The 17366-nt window shown below is 35.7% G+C and overlaps 1 protein-coding gene across 2 annotated transcripts in view; it reads left to right on the top strand.

Annotated features, from left to right (window-relative positions):
• Window positions 1-8363, top strand: part of Hsf (Heat shock factor) — a 209748-nt gene extending 201385 nt beyond the window's left edge. The window contains exon 12 of one of the 2 annotated variants that reach the window (XM_090389708.1): window positions 7189-8363. The gene's annotated coding sequence lies outside the window, so the exon portion shown is untranslated. Of the gene's footprint in view, window positions 1-7174 lie in introns of both variants that reach the window. The other variant, XM_090389707.1, reaches the window with a different exon arrangement.
• The last annotated feature ends 9003 nt before the right edge of the window (window positions 8364-17366 follow it).

The raw sequence follows: 17366 nt of genomic DNA, 5'->3' as shown, positions 1-17366 counted from the left end.
TATTCATTTTTTAGTTACATGAATTTGTTAATGCTATCCCTTGGACTGGGCCGGTATAGCTTTTCTAAGGCACAACAGCCCGTATTGGCCTAGGGGATAGCTATTTACATATATACAGCCTCCTACTAAGTGAATGTGTACCTTGTGTCTCCTTGTGCTGTTTAGCTTAAATATGTTCTTTGTATGATGCTATTTTTCCATTTTGGCTATCCTAGTTTCTAATTTTTGGATGGGTGGGTTAGCATAGGATGACGGATTACAGTGCGGTCAGAAGACGAGCCTCTTCTGAGCGAAATAAATCCAGGCCTCAATTTAGGTGGTATTTATCCTGCATTTTAATTTGAACTGTTGATGGTCTATAGCTATTTTATGGTGTTTTCAATAATTTTATATAGGCAGATGTTCGGTTGATTTTTGCTGTTGATATGTATGCCCGCTTTAATGTCGTGTTTGCTGTAATTGTTGGGTATATTGTTTTTGGTGAGGATTTTTAGTAGTTTTTTGATTGCTTCCGTTGTATTTTCTGTATTATTGCATATTTAGCATTAATAGAGGCATATGATGCAAGAAAGCAAGCTTATTCAGCATCAGCCAAAAAAAAAAAAAAAAAAAACACAACCACTACTCCCATTTCACCCCTCCATTCGTTCGAAATACCTGTCCAGCTGAGCCTTAAATTTGTTTAGACTATCAACTTCAACAACAAGTGATGGAAGTCTATTCCACAAACCAACTGCCTGCTGGCTAAAGGCAAATTTCCGCACATTTATCCAACATCCATCCTTCCTCAATTTGAATTTAGGACCTCTCAGGTGATTATTCTGAGCAAGAGGAAGAATCCCATCGGCTTTGAGCATGCTCAAGCCATTCAAAGCCTTATACACCTCTATCAGATCACCTCGCCGATGCCTAGTCTCCAGACTCTGTAATTTGCAAAACTTAAGCCTTTCTTCGTAAGAGCAACCCTTTGTTCCATTCACTAATCTTGTTGCCCGTCTCTGTACTCGTTCTAGCAGCTCTACATCCTTCTTGAAATGAGGCCTCCAGACCTGTATACAGTACTCGAGGTGTGGCCTGACCAATGCCTTATACAAGGGAATAATCACATCCCTATCCCTGCTAGAAAAATTCCTGTATATCATTGACAAGACACCATGAGCTACTCTTGCAGCTCGTCTGCACTGCTCAGAGAACTTCATATCTGCCTGCACAATTACCCCCAGGTCCTTTTCATTCTCTACCACTGTCAGCATAGTACCACAGAGTTGATACGTTGATCTGGGGTTACTGTTTCCCATATGTAGTACTGTCAATGTTAAACTTCATTTGCCACCTCTCAGCCCATCTGCTCAACCTTTCCAGATCCTGTTGCAGTAGCATAGCATCAGTAGTGTTCTTAACAACCCTGCCAACCTTTGTATCATCTGCAAACTTGGACATTAAGCTTGATATACCATCATCAATATCATTTATAAATACAGAAAACAACAATGGACCCAACACTGAACCCTGAGGAACTCCACTAATAACATTAGTCCATGTTGAGCAGTGTCCATTGATTACCACTCTCTGTCTTCTGCCACTAAACCATCCCTTTATCCATAGCAGCAATTTGCCTCCAATGCCACACTGCTCCAATTTGTTCAGCAGTCTTCCATGCGCAACAGTATCAAAAGCCTTTCTAAGATCCAAATATATAATATCAAAGTTATTCCCTGCATCCAGTTCTTTTGTGACTACATCATAGTATCCAATCAAATTGGTCAGACAAGACCTGCCCTTAACAAAACCATGCTGTGTCTGAGCTATAACTGAATTCTTGTCTAGATGATCCTGCAGTGCCTCCATTAATTTTCCTGGAACCGAAGTTAAACTAACAGGTCTATAATTACTTGTGTCAGCCTTTGATCCTCCTTTGTGAATTAGGGTTACATTTGCACATCTCCAGTCTATGGGTACCTCCCCTGAGTCCAAAGAAGCTCTCATAATTATGGCTAGGGGTTTGCTTACTTCCTTTGCTGCCTCATTTAATATAACTGGATAGATCCCATCCACCCCGGGTGCCTTTTTTATGTTTATCCTCAACAATTTCTCCTCCACTTTCCTCTCAGTTATTAGAAAATCATCTAGCTCACTGCCAATGTTTACTTCACCTACGACATTCCCCTTCCTGAATAACTCCTCATGTGTGAATATGTTTATTATGTTTATTAATCTGGTTGTTTGGTTCCTAATTGTGTTTCCTTGTATGTGTTTAGCAATGTTGCTATCCCAGTGGATGAGCTTTTTGGCTGGGAAGTTAAAGTAGTCTCTTTTGTCATAATGTTAAGTGTCAATAATGTCTTTGTTGATAGTGATCTGGCTGTCGAGGTAAAAAGCTTGTTGGTTGCTGTTTTGGTTGGTACGTTCAATGCACAAAACCTAGCGGATCCAAATACCACAACCTCCCATACAAAGAAAGCTATGGAGAAATCCTTTGACACCAGAATAAACTAAAATTAAGAAAATGTAACAGCAAACTTTGCAAAACATGTCCGCAAATGCATAGCGTACATCAACAAACAACGATAGAACACCAACATTCTGCCACACAAAAAATATCATCTACTTAATTACTTGTAAAACATGCGGAATACAATACATAGGACAAACCAGCACTGAACTGCACATAAGAATAAACCTACACCAATCACAAATAAAGAAATATGGAGAAAACCCCACAAAAGGCAATAACGCCAACACCGCAGACAAATACACCAACGAAATAGAATACAAACACTTTCAAAAGCAAAAATTCACCAATATAACTATTGCAGTCCTAGCCATAATAGAAAATACCACCAAAAGAGAAAACTTGGAGGATATGTTTATAATAATGTACAAATCCCTATACCCATACGGACTTAATAACAGATTCAATGGCAGAAACTTCACATACACCAACCCCGACCAATGTACATGCACTATCTTTCAGCTCAACAAAAACTGGCTCAAAAATGGATTAAAACATAGTAAAATTAGACAAGATAACAACGAAGATAATAAATACAAAACAGAAAACCTAAACGACTTTGAAAAACTCATCACAGAATGGGATACGGACCCAACAATCTACCCAACAGACCTTAGCATTGAACGTACCAACCCAAACAGCAACCAACAAGCTTTTTACCTCGACAGCCAGATCACTATCAACAAAGACATTATTGACACTAAACATTATGACAAAAGAGACTACTTTAACTTCCCAGCCAATAAAGCTCATCCACTGGGATAGCAACATTGCTAAACACATACAAGGAAACACAATTAGGAACCAAACAACCAGATTAATAAACATATGCAATAATACAGAAAATACAATGGAAGCAATTAAAAAACTGCTAAAAACCCTCAACAAAAACAATATACCCAACAATTACAGCAAACACCACATTAAAGCGGCCATACATATGAACAGCAAAAATCAACCGAACATCTGCCCATATAAAATTATTGAAAACACCATAAAACAGCTATAAACCATCAATAGTCCAAATTAAAACGCAGGATAAATACCACCTAAATTGTGAGGCCTGGATTTATTACGCTCAGAAGAGGCTCTTCTTCTAACCACACTGTAATCCGTCATCCTATGCTAACCCACCCATCCAAAAATTAGAAACTAGGAAAGCCAAAATGGAAAAATAGCATCATACAAAGAACATATTTAAGCTAAACAGCACAAGGAGACACAAGGTATGCATTCACTTAGTAGGAGGCTGTTATGCCTTAGAAAAGCTATACCAGCCCAGTCCAAGGGATAGCATTAACAAATTCGTAAATAACTAATTCATGAAAATAATGTAAATGAACAACATCCATCATAAAATCATCCTTTTCTAATACATCGGACTTGTATATACATAAAACACATCATTTCAACTCAGAATAATTCCCCTGACCTCAGCCCCCCACCCCGGCATACGTAAAAATCAACCCTCTCATGACTTGCAAATATATTGCCCCACAGCAATATCGACATCACGCCATAACAAACAATAGCCGCGTCTGCACACTAAAAACCGATCAAGTAATAAAACAAACAGAGAGCGGATCTAACCCCCCTTTTTCTTACAGACCTCCACAGGACAACTGACTGTAAGTAAAAACCTTCTCACTTAACCAGATACTTACCCATTGGGCTTTGTATCACCTATACCAGTTTGCTGATTCCAATTATAAGATTAAAATATTACTAAAAATTAAAAATTTCTAAAAATTAAAATGAAAGAAAACGTTAAATTGAATAAAGTTATCTAAAATCATTTAATTAAGTATAAAAATATCACTATAAAGGCAAAACTGATAAAGAGGATAACAGAAACAGGTAGGTATGAGACATTCCTTTAAACTGGCTATCGATCTGCTCAAAGCCCCAGATGAAGTAGTGGATAGATGACCAGGTAAAAGAATGTTAGTTGACATTGATTTGGTAAGTTCAATGCACAAAACCTAGCGGATCCAAATACCACAATCTCCCATACAAAGAAAGCTACGGAGAAATCCTTTGACACCAGAATAAACTAAAATTAAGAAAATGTAACAGCAAACTTTTCAATCAAATATATATATATATATATATATATATATATATAATATTAGCTTCATTTATTATTATTACCATTACATGTACAGACCCCCAGGAAGAAGTTAGACTACACATGCTAACTGGTTTTCCTGTTCCCTATACACCTAAATACCTATATATCTAATAAATAAATAATAGATTAACTCAACCAAATTGAAGCAATTTGTTCAATTAACCTGTAATATATCAAGCACGTATAATGTATAATTGCCACATGACAATAGCATTAACGTAGCAAGAGAAAAAGAAGAAATAATCACATAGGCTTTAATAATAATAGAAAACACAAAAAAAAATATATATATATATATATATATATATATCATAGACAGGACACCATGTAGAAATTTTTTTGTCTTAAACCAGTTTTAACTCTCTCCCTCTAACTTATAAGTAACCCTTGTATTTATGTTCCCAAGGTGCAAAATCTTAGAAGCATTAAAGTTCATTTGCCACATCTCAGACCATTTGTGCAACTTATCTTTAATTTTTAGGCAAAATGGCATAGTTTTGCCTATTAATTACCTTTCCTACCTTTAAATTATCTGAAAACTTGGCCAACTCTCCCTGCATTCTCTCATCAATGTTATTAAGGAAATGAAAAATAGAAATGTTGCACAATAACTTAGAATAAGCTTCTTCTCAACTGTCTCACAGCTATCCTTGAATGCAGTATTCTGCTCATATGCTGGGTCTTCAACAATGCTTTATTCCAAAACTGTACTGAAAATTGTCAGTGAATGTCAGGCAGTTTCAAACCTTCTTTCACCAAATATTTGATTGAACATCATTGCTCCACTGTTTTGCTAACTTCTGTTATTCTATGTTATTTGGTTTTTAGGAGCATTAGCAACTAAGGCCATATTGCTCCGGGGATATGCAGTGGTCATTCCCTGATCTTTCTGCATCCTCAGTATTTAGTGGTCATGGGCTCAAACCCCAGTCTAATCAAGAAGCGTGTGCTATGCACCGTTGCTCCTGCCCACCTGGCTATGGAAGTGCCATTGCTAACTTCTGTGTGTGTCATCTTGCAGTATGGGTAATTACATTCGTGCAATTTCAATGTCCAGTTAATAACTGCTAAAATTATGCTGATGCACATCTCTATTTACGAGAAACAGTGAAAATTCTGGTTCAAATTTAAATCCACTTTTGTATATTAGCGCATATATTAGCATAGCATAACTCAGTTAAATTTAAAATTAGAGAAATACAGTTCACTGCATGTAAAGTTGATATAATATAAATAAGTTGCAGTTTGTACTTTATGTTCCTGCTCTTGAGAAACTCTTCTTCAGTATTAATAGCAGAAAATACTGAAAGGAAGTTAATATAAAAGAAAGAACACTCAACTCTAAATAACACTTTAAAAGACAATTTTTTTTAAAAAATCTCAGGTATTGAATGCTAGTGGGCTGCTATCCAGTTTAAATCTGGCTGTGAATGGTGAAACCCATGTTTAGTCTCTAGAGCAAAGTTTCCAGCATCCCCTTCCCCCCATGCTTCTCCTTCAACCCATGCACGGTACTAAGCACTATAGGTTTTGATACCTTTCGTGTTTGGGGTTTTCATAAAAAAAAAAAAATAAATAAAAAATAATTTTTCTGTTTATACTCTATTATGACTGCAAAAGGTGAAAGGAGTTCACAAGGTAGAGAGAATACAAGAACGCTGGCATATTTAATAGTTATATGCCCTTAAACCACAATCATTGAAATGTGGACTTCTGTACTCTCATGCCTGACTGCTTGGTGACATCGGCCATTACTTGTAATGCTGTACGTCATGTTAATTTTTTTTTTTTAACCCATTAGCACTGAAGAAGAGGTCCCTAGCCTAGAGTTGAATTATAACTCTTGTGATTTGTAACTTCTTACTATGTTAAATGAACCTTTACATGTAATCAAAAGTAATTTTCTTATTTTAAATATACCGATGTAAATTATTATGCCTTTTGAGTATTTTATTAAGAAAGATGAGGAACAGAAATGTAGTTGACACCCAGAATAAGCTTCTTCTCAACTTTTGTCAGTGACCACATAATTCCAGCTATTTGCTAGCCATTCATCATGGTGGAGATTACTTTACATATTTGGATTTTAAAAAACAATTAGTTCTTTGCTTTTATGATTGAATAAAGGATCCCTTATACATTTATGTCTTATTAAATATTTTTGCTAAAAGATGTATCTTCTTTCAGGTAATCAACATTCAGAACATTTTGAATATACCCTTTTTCACTTTGTTTTAAATAACAAACTACTCATTGTTTCACTGCATATAGTGTGATTCTAACCCTCAAGATTTGTACTTCATTTACACATTGAACATATTAGATATTTTTATTAATGCATATATGTGTTTATACTTTCAGATAAGTTGTATTTCTATGTAGTGAATTGAAAATTAATTTTCCCTTTAAAATAAGATTCACATTTTAGTTATTTTTAAAGCTTTTGTTGACTCTATAGGTGTTTTTTGGATGATTATAGTTTATCTTTAAAATTGAATAATGCTGTACTTTCCCATTGCCTCTTTACAAAGATGCTGCTTTGCAGGTATCGTAGTGTACAGTATGCCACAAAAGTACCAAGATGTAGATTGTCGCCACTGTCAAGTGATAGGGAAGAAAGTTCCTCAGAGGCTTGTGTATACAAGCAGAAAAATTCTAACATTTTGAATGGCATAGAAAGCAAAATTTGGTTGTATACAAAAGAAGCAGTACGAGGCTGTGCTTAAGATTAATCAGGGAATAAACACAAAAGTGTACAATGCTATGTTATAAAAGTTTTGTGGGTTATCATATACATGAATTAATGTATAGATAAATGGAGATAATTGTTTCCAAAATTATTTACTTGCATCCATCCCCCTTTGTCATAGAAAGTAGTTGAAATTATGATATTTTTGCTAATGTAGCACTACATAAAAGCAGTCCTTCATTAATTAATCTGGTTAATGGGGCATGGGTGAATTTATACTTTTGCATGTGAAGAAAGCAGTTGCTTTGGTTTGCCATGAATTGTTGATGTTGAACAAGCCAAAAAAAGTGGTCTTATTGTTATTGTATTTCTTCCCTCCATTCTTGATGACTTATAAACAATTGTATCATACAGCAAGTGCAGTGGACCTGTTGAAACCAGTGTCATTTAAACCAATTGCAGATCTGTTCTTGCCGTAAAAGAGCTTTGTTCTGCTTAATGGTGAGATTGTATAGCATGTATTTGCTTAAACCTGAAACACTGAAAAGGGTCCTGAACAATGCAGGTTTAGTTTTTCCCTGTCAAAAATGGATCAAAAGAAACTCAGCACAACTTATTTTGCTTTACTTCTAGTATGTTATATGCTAATTTTTTGGATGTTTAATAATGTAAAGTTTTTATATAGTATATTATTTTGTTCAGTGAACTAATATAGGAATAACTCTAGAAAAAATAAAATTCTGTACGACAGAAATTTTCATGCCGCAAATGGGACATTTGGGCATGGACCATTTTGGTTAGAGCCTTTCTTTCTTTATAATCTCCCTACAATCAGTTACCAGTATTTGCATATTGCTTTTTACTTCTGGTCTAGCTTTGTACTTATGTTTGGTTTTAACATATTTTAACTGTTCCCTATGGAAATGTCACACAATGTGCTAAGTACCAGGTAAAGAGCCTAAATGTATTACTTTTTTTTTAATTTGCACACAACTGCATATGCCACTACAAAAGAGGCTTTAACCTTTACACTACTTGAAAATAAACAATATATTAGCACTGAGATATGCAGTTACTGGGAATTTTGACCAGTAATGATCTTTGTATGTAGATGTGAAATAAAATTTTAATATCAATTGTCTTCTTTTTCATTTATAACTTTTGAAACATCTGTACAATTCCAATCAAAGAAGCTATTTCCAACATGGCCTTGCAGCAGCACTAAACAGCTTAAAGTTTGTTCGAAAATTGTCACTGAAATAAAAATATAAATCATAATATTAGTACTTTAAAATAAAAAAAGTTTTATAAGAGTACTCTAACAATCTTTAATTTGTGCAGCCACAGAGTTTATTTTAACCCAGTGGTGGTCATGTGGAAAATGACAGGTACCTCTCCAAATAACTGTTGAACATTAATTGTTGGTTCAGTGTTAATGGCTGAAACTTTCAGTACCTTCCTAATACTTAGTTAACATATGCAGTTCATTCTCAGAAAACCAGCTGTTCACTCTGTACAAATCACAAATCCACCCTACCATGGAATATTGTTCCCACATCTGGGGCAGTACCTCCAAAACCTCTCACAGGCTTCTAGATTCCATTCAGAAGAGGGCAGTTAGGTTAATTAATGACTCCTCTCTAACAGTCTCCACACTCTGTCTCATAGATATACTGTTTCTGCTGTATGCCTTTTCTACAGATACTTCCATGGGCACTGTTCTTCTGAATTGGCTTCTATAATTCCCGCTCTCTTTTTCAAAACAGTTCGAACACATACCGCCACTAGCCAACATCCTTTTACTGTCCAACTTCAAACTCACAGCACCAACTTTTCATCTTCCTCGTTTATTCATTCAACTGCCGTTTTCTGGAACAACCTTTCTTCTTACATATTTCCTGAAAATTGCAGTCTACAGAAATTCAAGTCTAATGTCAACACATATCTTCTTTCATCTTCTCAACCTCCAACCCATGCACAGTACTAAGTACTATAGGTTTTAATACCTCTCGTGTTTGGAGTTTTCATTTAAAAAAAAAAAAAAAAAAAATTCTCAGAAAACTGTACATTAACCAAATGTATGATAACTGAACATTAATTTCCTATATGAACTTAAAACTTGCCCAGATATGTTTCCAATGATTTGCAAATAATCTGATTTTTTTAAAATGAAATATAAATAATTACAATTATTGTACATATCTGATAAACTGATTCGGTTTGAAAAATTCATTCATAGACTTATATCAAGTTGCCTCCTTTTCATCATAAATAATCTTATAGCAAATGGTGGCACCATGAAGGCCTCTTCTGACAATGCTACTGCTTCTTTCAACATTGGGATTAGGATCCTCTATGACCCTTATTGTCTCTTCCACCTTCATGCTTTCATCATCACTATCACATTTCTTCAGTTTGCATTTATGCCGGCAACTTGATGAAATCTTTAGTTGTGAGGTATTCTGTATAGGCTTACATGACTAATGATTTCAGATGTGAATGAGTTGCTGAGATTCCAACTTATATGTATATCAGTACCAAACTACTGAAAATGTGACATATTTCTTTTGGAAGTCTATCTGAATGTGCAAAGAATCTCTAACAGATTTGTTCCCCATCTGTTAATGATTGGGCAAAAAGAAAATAGGAAATTCAACTCTGTCATTATCTTCAATTTAAGGTTACCCACATTTCTTGCTCAAGGTCTTTATTAATCATGCTGTATTATACATGTAGTTAATTTTCCAATCCGATGATGATGATATGGTATACTTTCATAACTGACTCTAAAGAATGACTGTTTTGTTTCAGGCATTCAAATGGCCTTGGTAATGTGGCATTTTATGATCAGCCTTTGGAGAAGATGTATTATCAAAAGCAGGAAACATTCAAATGATTTTCAATATTTAAATGGATTCTTAATGGCTACAAGCATCTAACTATTCATATTTGTGCAAAAAATGAATATTTCTTTGGAACCCATCTGAACTGAGGTGTTATTAAGGGAGGAGAATGCCAGAAGTTTATCAAATGGTAACAGGGAGCTAAAGGATTTTGTAATAACAGAGAGCAAAGTGGAGGAGAAATTGTTGAAGTTAAACATAAGAAAGGATACAAAGGAAGTAAGCAAGCCCTTAACCATGATTATGAGGGCATCCTTGGTCTCAGGGGAGGTCCCCATGGATTGGAGGTGTGCAAATGTATCCCCAATTCATGGGGGGGGGGTTGAAAGGTGACAAATAATTAAAGGCATGTTAATTTAACTTCTGTTCTGGGGAAAATAATGGAGTCACTGGTTAAAGAAGCATTTGCAGGATCATCTAGACAAGACTGCAGTTATATTTCAGACACAGCATGGATTTGTTACGGGGAAATACAGGAAAATGACAATTTTTTTTTTTATGGGGAAAATTAATGAAATTTTGCGCAGAGCTTCATCTTAGCTCTATACTAGAGGAATAATGTATAGAGGAATATGTAATTAATATAGAGGAATATGTAACTAGAGGAATATGTAATTAATGATATTGAAATTTCGCAAGATTATTTAATGAAAAAACTTTCAAGCCTACAGACTAGTAAGGCTCCTGGAGTTGATGGAATATACCCTATAATCTTGAGAGAGGCGGCAAGCGAGTGCATTGAACCACTGAGGCTGGTTATGCGAGCATCACTAGACTCTGGGGAGATTCCCTTGGATTGGAAAAGTGCAAATGTATCTCCCATACATAAGGGTGGCTCTAAAAGTGAAGTGGGAAATTATCGACCTGTCAGTCTGACTTCAGTAGTAGGGAAAATCATGGAGGCATTGATCAAGGGTGGAATTCAGGATCATTTGGATAGAATTGAAATTCTCAAGGATACTCAGCATGGTTTTGTAAAGGGAAAATCATGTTTAACAAATCTGGTTCGCTATTTCGAAAGGGTCACTCACGAGCTGGATTTAGGGAATAATTTCGACATTGTTTATTTAGATTTCAGCAAAGCTTTTGACTCAGTCCCACATGAGCGGTTGCTTTATAAGCTGGAACAGGTTGGAATCACTGGGAAAATCCTTAGATGGATAGAAGGATGGCTTCAGGGCAGGAGGCAGAGGGTTGTGATAAATGGCTATTCCTCAGATTGGGTTGATGTAAGAAGTGGGGTTCCCCAAGGATCAGTATTAGGACCACTGTTGTTTTTAATTTTCATAAACGACATTGATGAAGGGATAGAGGGCGTGATGTCTAAATTTGCAGATGATGTTAAAATTGGTAGAGTAGTTAATGATCACTGTCAAGCTGAGCTTCTTCAGAGAGACCTAGATAGACTTCAAGAATGGTCAAAAAAATGGCAGCTGTGCTTTAATCCAACAAAGTGTAAGGTATTACACCTGGGAAACAGTAATCCCAAAATAACTTATTCACTTGGTGGAGTTCAACTAAACCCAGTACTGGAGGAAAGGGACTTGGGTGTTACGATACGGTCAGACATGAAATTCTCTGAGCATTGTAAACAGGTTGCAAGGAAGGCCCATGGTGTCTTATCGATGATCTATCGAACTTTTGCAAGTAGAGATAGGGACGTGATAATCCCATTATATAAGGCTTATGTTAGACCACACTTGGAATACTGTGTTCAAGTATGGAGACCGCACCTAAAGAAAGACATCGAGCTTCTTGAAAGGGTGCAAAGAAGGGTAACTCGCCTGGTGAGATCGGCAAAAGGGCGTCCTTATGAAGAAAGACTTCGAATATGTGGGTTGCAGAGTTTGGAAACTAGACACCTTAGAGGAGATTTGATTGAGGTGTTTAAGGCTCTGAGAGGCATCAGTAAAATGAATGAGGACAAAATTTTCAAGATTATAAATGATGCTAGAACTAGGGGACATAAATTCAAGTTACGCGTGGAAATGTTTAGATTGGATTGCAGGAAGTTTTATTTTAGCCAGCGAGTTATAAATTACTGGAATAAGTTGCCTTCATGGGTGGTAGAGGCCGACAGTTTGGGGAAATTCAAAGGTCATCTGGATAGTACTTTCGGGTAAGGGAAGCGCATAGGATGATAGGATTAATTTCTTTTTTATTTAATTTTTAATTTCATTTTATTATTTTTATTTATTTATTAATTATTATTATTTATTTATTTAATTTTTGTTTTTATCATTGTTTTGTTCGGATTTTTTTTTTTTTTTTTTTTTTTTGGCTGGTGCAGCATAAGCCATAGGCTTTCTTGCACCATACGGCCGTTACTAATACTAATACTAATAACTTTCAAACCTCTGAAAATTGCAGTAGTTTTTCCAGGATAGTGGAAAATATGAACGTGTGAACAAGGAAATTTTCTCTTGTAATAAGCAGGATAATGTGAATGTATAGCATAACGTTGGAAAGCGAAGGAATTTAGAAACAGAAATATTAAGGTTTTAAGATACAAAAAACTTTCGGAAACTGAGAAATTCATTAATTCGAAAACGCATCTGGTTTCAAGTCACCTGGTGTTTTCAGACTGAATGTAATCTTTTTCTTTACAATTAAACTTTGAGGCTGGAAAAGAGTTCTGCACATTTATGAAAACATTCTTCAATTTGGACATGTCATTAGATCTTTTGATAAATACTACACATAATGGAACAATTATAGATGGTGTATTTAGTTGTGAACTAAAATCTCTTCAATGTAAAAATTATATATCCTACTTTAGTCATTGCAGACCAATACATTCAATAACCGATATGTAATTATTATTAATAAAATAAAAACATTGTTATATTATTATCCATGAATTTTATTAATATCTGAAAATTAAAATATTTTTAATGCCTGCCAATGACTCTTAAATGTAAAACACATTATATACGCTAGCGGTAGGACATATTATGTACCTAGTAGAGAATTTTTGTATTTTATTGGATACTACGATTTGTTTACAAAGGAACTGGATGAAAAAATTAATTTGGATATCATATACTGGGATTTTAGGAAAGCTTTTGATACTGTTGTACACGGAAGACTCCTGTACAAGTTGTAGCAGTATGGCATTAAGAGCAAGTTGCTGCTATGGATAAAGGGATGGTTGAGTGGGAGAAGACAGAATGGTAATCAATGGACACTGCTCTTTGTGGACTAATATTATTAGTGCATATACACTCAGGGTAGTGGAGAATGAAAAAAGACCTGGGGGTAAATGTGCAGTCAGATATAAAGTTTTCTGAACAATGCAAAAAAGCTGCAAATGTTGCTCATGGGATCTTGTCAGTGATATACAGCCACATTCCCCGGCTTACATAATACTTACAGAAATTCGACTTTATGTAAGTTTTTGCTAGCTGGTGCAAACTTAAAAAAAAATCGCGGAAACGTATCCCAATAACACTTTTTTTTTTTTTTTTTTTTTTTGGCAATTTGTTCCAAAACATTGGAGGTTGAAATTTTCACTATATAACTAAGCTATTTATCTCTCTAGAAGGTCATTTTTATAATGGAAATTGCACTACACTTTCATTGTCGTCATATGTTCTGTTATAAGAAGCATATTTGAACGCTTTCAGGATATTTTTTAAAACATTTCTGGAGGTCACTACCATAAAACAATTTGCACTTTCTGGTTTATTGGGCTTTTCTGTTAGCAAAATCTATTATAAATGGACAGTAAGCTCAATCTTATTACATTTGCAACAATACCGATAACTGGAATTGTTGGGTTTTACGTTATTATGGTGAAATGTGTTCCCCCTTCACTGAAATCTTCAATCATATAAAAAACAAATGTTCAGAATCTTCTCTTCGTTCCTATTTGCTTGTTACAACAGTGAAGAGAAAGGGACCAATGGAAAGTGCAAGTGCAGGCAGTGCTAGGAAATGAAGCAAAATTGATTTAGAAATGATGATTACTTAAGAATTATGAAGCAGGACAAAGTTTGTCATCTCGCATAGAATTAGGTCTCACTGCTTCGACAGTGAATACTATTTTAAGGGACAGTGCACGTATAAAAGAACATGTTAAAGGATCAACGCATTTAAGATCAACAGTGATCACAAAACAGTGTTCAGATGCTATATCGAAGATGGAAAATCAGATTCAGAAGCAGGTGCCCCTGAATCCAATGGCCATTCAAGCACAAGCAAGAAGTATTTATGAGGATGTTAAAGATAAGAATGCCGAACCCCAAGCCAAGTTCATGGCAAGCAACTGGTGGTTTAATAGATTCAAGCGTCACGCTGGTTTCCAAAATATTAAAGTATGCTGTGAAGTCACCAGTGCCGATTCTGCAGCTACAGAGAAATTTTGTGATGTGTTGGAAAAAAACCCTTCTAAATCTCCACACCCCTCAACTTCTGCAGCGGCATGCTTATCAGCTGGAGAGTTCATTTTGGCAATGAGGCTCGAAAGGTAAAACTTGTCTGTCTCCTCTCTTTTTGTAATTTTATAATTTTGAAATTTTTTTTAATTTTGGCCATTCACTTTTGTAATTTTTCCTGTGCATGAGATAAAAAATATTTAATAAATAATTCTATTTACACGTTCATAGAACATTTCTTTTTTTGCTTCAACCAAATTTGTGAGTGCTGCATAAGCATTTAGGGAAATTCCGACTTACATAGAGTTCCTCAGAATGCAACCCTTACATAAGTTGGGGAGTGGCTGTATAGGAATTTTGCTAGCAGGGATAAGGAGGTAATTATCCTCTTGTATGAGGCAGTGGTCAGCCGACACCTTGAGTACTGCATACAGGTCTGGAGGCTCATTTTAGGAAAGATGTAGAGTTGCTGGAACGAGTACAGAGAAGCGCAACAAGAGTAGTGAGTGGAACAAAGGGTTCCTATTACCAAGAAAGACTTAGGTTCTGCAAATGGCTTCATCTGGAGACTAGGTATCTGCGTGGTGATCTGATTGAGTTGTATAAGGCCTTGAATGGTTTGACCAAGCTCAATGCTGATAAGATTCTTCCTCTTGCTCAGATTCTGCACCTGAGGGGCCATAAATTCAAATTGAGGAAAGACAGTTGCAGAATAGATGTGTGGAAATTAGCGTTTAGCCAGCGGGTGGTTGATTTCTGGAACAAACTTCCATCTGTCATTGTTGAAGTTGACAGCCTAAATAAATTCAAGGCTGAACTAGACAAACTTTTGGAGTGAATGGATGGATGAAACGGGAAGGTTTTTTTTTTTTTTTTTTGGCTGATGCTATATAAGCTTGCTTTCTTGCATCATATGCCTCTACTAATGATAATATGCAGAGAAAAATGAAAAATGAAACAGCAACCCCAGAGCAACGTATCAACTCTGTGGTACTACACTGACAGTGGTAGAGAATGAAAGGGACTTGGGGGTGGTTGTGCAGGCAGATATGAAATTCTCTGAGCAGTGCAGACGGGCTGCAAGAGTAGCTCATGGAGTATTGTCAATGATATACAGGAATTTTTCCAGCAGGGATAAGGAGGTGATTATTCCCTTGTATAAGGCAATGGTCAGGCCACACCTAGAGTACTGTATACAGGTCTGGAGGCCTCGTTTCAAGAAGGATGTAGAGCTGCTGGAACGAGTACAGAGAAGGGCAACAAGATTAGTGAATGGAACAAAGGGGTGCTCTTACGAAGAAAGGCTTAAGTTTTGCAAATTACAGTTGTCTGGAGACTAGGCACCAGCGAGGTGATCTGATAGAGGTGTATAAAGCCTTGAATGGTTTGAGCATGCTCAATGCTGATGGGATTCTTCCTCTAGCTCAGAATAATCACCTGAGAGGGCATAAATTCAAATTGAGGAAAGACAGATGTAGGATAGACGTGCGGAAATTTGCCTTTAGCCAGCGGGTGGTTGGTTGGTGGAACAGACTTCCATCCCTTGTCGTGGAGGTTGATAGTCTAAATAAGTTTAAGGCTCAGCTGGACAGGTATTTTGAACGAATAGAGGGGTGAAGTGGAAGTGGGGTTTTTTTTTTTTTTTTTTTTTTTGGCTGATGCTGCATAAGCTTGCTTTCTTGCATCAAATGCCTCTACTAATGCTAATGTCTGTCAGATTTGTTCCATGTCTTTTAATAGATGGACAAAAGGAAAATGAACTGTCTGTTTGTAATTACCTTCAGCAAGTTTAAGGTTACCCTGATTTCTTGCTTAAGGTATGATCTTGAAATGAAACAGCAGCTTTCACAAAAAAAAAAAAAAAGAAAAAGAAAAAATTGGTTCAAATGTAAAGAACATTTTTTATTTTTGACTGCCATGAGGTTGTGCATTACAAATTCATCCTCCAAACCAAACTCTCAATCAGCAGTATTTCAAAGACACGTAATATCCAGTACAGCAGAAACTGGTTGGTTCACGACTGTGTCCATTCACATTGCAGTGTCTGCGTAACAGTTTTTGACCCAGAACCAGTGCTATGTTCTTTCGTCCCATTATTTACCAGGTGGTTTGACTTTCCAGATTTTCACCTTTTTTTTCCAAAGATGAAAATTTAAACTCAGAGGAAATAGGTTTAACTTTGTCTTGGAGATGCCTGGCACTGTTACGAAAAAATATATATAAAATAAATAAAATCAGCAGTAATGACAGAAGAGCTAGGTTCAATGAATTAAGTATTAAGGAAACTACTTGAAAGGGGACATGTTGCATAACAACCAAAAAGTACATTTACCCATCCTCATCTCTGACTTCAGAGAAAGTGAGAATAGAAATTTTCTAGGGAAAAAAAAAAAAGTTCATGTATTGTTCCAAAGATTGGTTATAGTTAATAATTGAAAGTTGGCTGCTTGTGAGAGAACTGAAAACAGAGACCTCTTATAGGTTTTTAGCACATTACTACATCTCTAATGACTAAATTATGATTAAGAATAACATTGACATGGTATTACAGAAAATTTGATATTTGCATTTAAGGAATGATTACGAATTCTCATCATTGCAATGTCACTGGGAGTCCATTCCTTCTGGCACTGAGAATTTTTAATAATTCCTGAAATGTAGATGCCATTAAATTATCAAATTAATTTTGTGCGATGGACAAACACAATATTGTTATATCAATACACAATATTTTTCATTATAACTTAGCATAGTT

This window comes from Mastigoproctus giganteus, chromosome 2 (genome assembly GCF_048544385.1).
Source record: "Mastigoproctus giganteus isolate SK-2022 chromosome 2, ASM4854438v1, whole genome shotgun sequence".
NCBI classification, from domain to species: domain Eukaryota; kingdom Metazoa; phylum Arthropoda; class Arachnida; order Uropygi; family Thelyphonidae; genus Mastigoproctus; species Mastigoproctus giganteus.
This window is presented reverse-complemented; position numbering and strand designations above follow the sequence as displayed.